Source organism: Diorhabda sublineata, chromosome 10, assembly GCF_026230105.1.
Source record: "Diorhabda sublineata isolate icDioSubl1.1 chromosome 10, icDioSubl1.1, whole genome shotgun sequence".
NCBI lineage: Eukaryota > Metazoa > Arthropoda > Insecta > Coleoptera > Chrysomelidae > Diorhabda > Diorhabda sublineata.
In genome coordinates, this window is record NC_079483.1 from 22,584,026 (window position 1) to 22,587,796 (window position 3,771).

General features: G+C 20.3%; 1 pseudogene; it reads right to left on the reverse strand.

Moving 5' to 3' along the window:
- Window positions 1-387: 387 nt before the first annotated feature.
- On the reverse strand, window positions 388-1,002 carry LOC130449181 (NADH-ubiquinone oxidoreductase chain 5-like; annotated as a pseudogene).
- Between the last annotated feature and the right edge of the window lie 2,769 nt (window positions 1,003-3,771).

Consider the following 3,771-nt stretch of genomic DNA (forward strand, 5'->3'; position numbering starts at 1 on the left):
TAAATCAATTTATCTTAAATAAGAAGCAAAATATTGTATTTAGTTTCGACCTAAAAGTTTGATTTTATATAAATCCTTATTTTTAATTGAATCCAAAAAGAGGTCTATCACTGTTAATGATCAAAATGAGTTATTCTCCAATCAAAGAAATAAGAAAATTAAGAATAAGCTTCTAACTTAATTCTTAAGCAATGAAATTTTGTTTTTATTTCTATTTATATAGTTTAAAAAAAACATTACATTTTCATTGTAACATTATAATACTTTATAAAAAATGTAAGACAAATAAAATAAGGGGTAGAAGAAATTAATCATGAAAATATTCTCCCACTAAAAATTACAAATCAAATTGAGCCCCTTATTACTTTTAATATAATTATTCTTCTCTCATGAATGACATGTGAAGAAATGAAAGGACCCAGTTATTGAATAATTAGTTAAACGTAATCTATAAGACACTGTTAATCCAATAGAAATATAAAATAAAATTGAATAAATAAAAATATGTAAATAATTTATTGATATAAATTCAACAACTAATCGTTACAATAAAACCCTGATATTAAAGGCAAACCACATAAAGATAAATTACAAATATTAAAATAAGTACATGTTAAAGGCAAATGTTTAACTAAATCTCCTATTGAACGAATATCTTGGCAATTAAATAAATTATGAATAATATTACCAGCACATAAAGAATAGAGCTTTAAATAAGGCAAGAATTAATAAATTAAAAAATGCTGATTTATATTCTCCTAATGCTAAAATAAATATTATTAAACCTAATTGCCTCAATGTTGATGAAGCAATAATTTTTTTTAAATCAAATTCAGAATTAGCTCCTAAACCTGATATAAATATTGTTATTGATGAAATAAATAATAAAGTTATTATTAAATTATTACTAAATGAAAAATTAAAACGAATTAATAAATAAACACCAGCAGTAACTAGGGTAGAAGATTGAACTAAAGAAGAGACAGGAGTAGGTGCAGCCATAGCAGCAGGCAACCAAGAAGAAAAAGGAATTTGATCTCTTTTTGTTATTGCTGCTAAAACTACTAAATATCTAATTAATTGTATAATATAATCTTCTTTTATAATTTCTAAATAAAAAATAAAATTTCAACTACCAAAATTTAATATTCAAACAATCGATTTTACTAATGTTACATCACCAATTGGATTTCTTGAAGTAGCTAATATTCCAGTTATGAATTTTTCTAAATTTTGATGATAAATTAGTGGACAATGAGAAACTAAACCTAAAAAACAAATATTACAACCAATGAAATAAACCGATTTATATATATATATATATATATATATATATATATATATATATATATATATATATATATATATATATATATATATATATATATATATATACCCAGATATACACTCTTCTCTATAAAAACTTACTATAGAAAAATTAAATAAAACAAAACTTATAAATAGTAAAGATATTCAATCTAACAAAATAAATATTACTAGAATTTATTAATAAAAAATTAAATTCTAGAATATAGGATAAATTAATAATTAATAAATATAATGAGAACCTTAATAATACTAATCTTAAATATAAAAGTAATATAAATATAATACATAAATATAAAATAGATAAAATAGATAAATAAATATAAAATAGATTAAATGCGTTGAACTAAAAACTCTATTTTTATAAGAAGTAGATTTGAAGGTAATCAATGTAAAATTATTAATAAATTTTCACAAACCATGCTGGGTATAAGAATATAAAAATAAAGAATAAACAGCCCTAAAAATGATATTAAAGATGAAAATAATATTCTAAATAAACTAAAAGCTGAAATTTTATTAATTAATATAATTTCTCCTGTTAAATTTAACAAAGGAGGCGCAGCTATATTAGAAGAAAATGAAAATCAAATTAATCTCAAATTAGGTATAATATTCAATAAACCTTCATTTAATTATAAACTTCGACTATGAATACGCTCATAAGAAATATTAGCTCAACAAAATAAACCTGAAGAACATGAGCCATGAGCCAATATTATTAATAGAGACCCCGACAATCCCCAATAATTTAAAGTTATATTTCCAGCTAAAACTAAACTTATATAAGAAACAGAAGAATAAGCAATCAAAGATTTTATATCACTTTGACGAATACAAATTAATGAAACAAATTAAACTAAAATATAAGTTAAATTTATAATCAATAAATATAATGAAAATCCTAATAATATTAATCTCAAATATAAAAATATTACAAAATAAATATAACAAATAATTTAAAATCTTTATTTATATCTTTAGTATCACAAACTAATATTTTTATTAAACTATTTAGATTAAATTCATTGTACTAAAAATTCCAATTTTATAAACAATAAATTTAAATGTAATTGTAAAATTATTAGTAAATATTCACGAATTAACCCTCTATTAAATATATATAATCCTGAATAATATTGACCATGTTGAGTATATGAATATAAAAACAATAAATAAACAGCTCTAAAAAATGATATTAAAGATAAAAATAATATACTAAATAAACTAAAAGATAAAATCCTATTGATTAATATAATTTCTCTTATTAAATTTAATAAAGGTGGAGCAGCCATATTATAAGAAACTAACAAAAATCAAATTAACCTTAAATTAGGTATAATATTTAATAAACCTTTATTTAAATATAGCCTTCGACTATGAATTCGTTCATAAGAAATATTAGCTAAACAAAATAAACCTGAAGAACAGAAACCATGAGCTAATATATAATAAAGCTCCTCATAATCCTCAATAATTTAAAGTTATAATTCCCGCTAAAACTAAACTTATATGAGAAACAGAAGAGTAAGTAATTAAAGATTTTATATCACTTTGACGAATACAAATAAAAGAAACAATAAAACCCTCTAATAAACAAATAATTATAAAAAAATATTTAAATTTATTAAAAATTGCTTAAAAATAAGTATAAACGGTAAAAGTCCATATCCTCCTAATTTTAATATAATTATTGAACCAGAGATAGGGGCCTCTACATGTGCCTTAGGAAGTCATAACTGTAAAAATATATTGGAATTTTAACAAAAAAAATTAAATTAATACATAAAAATGTAAAAATAGAAGTTGAATTTTGATGCATACAAATAATATAGTTAAATAATATTTTTCTATTAAATATAAAAATCATAATTTATATAGGTAATAATATTAATAAGTATGAAATAATAAATAGATATCAGCCTCTAAACGCTCAGGTTGACATCCTCAACCAATAATCAACATTGACGTAGGAATTAAACTAATTTCAAAATATAAATAAAAAATTCATAAATTAAGAGAAAAAATGTCAAATATGAGCTTAATAATAAAATAATTAAAATTATTATTACTAAATGATAATATTCATTATTAGTATACAATTTTACTCTAGCTGAAATTATTAAGCTACAAATTCAAAAACCTAGAAAAATTAAACAATAAGACAATATATCGTAACCCTAAAAAAATATTAAATATTGAAAAGCTGAAAAAATCACCTATTAAAAATAAATATGAAAGATAAGATAAAAAAAATTACCGTATTAACCAAAAGCTTTTAAAACTTAAAGAAATCAATATTAATAACCCTAATAAATACATTATCATAAAAATGAAAAAGTTATAATATAATCATCACCATGAATACGAACAATTAAAATTAATATAGACAGTCCTAATCCTTCTTCACATACTCTTATTGTTAAATAAATCATAGAAAAAAAT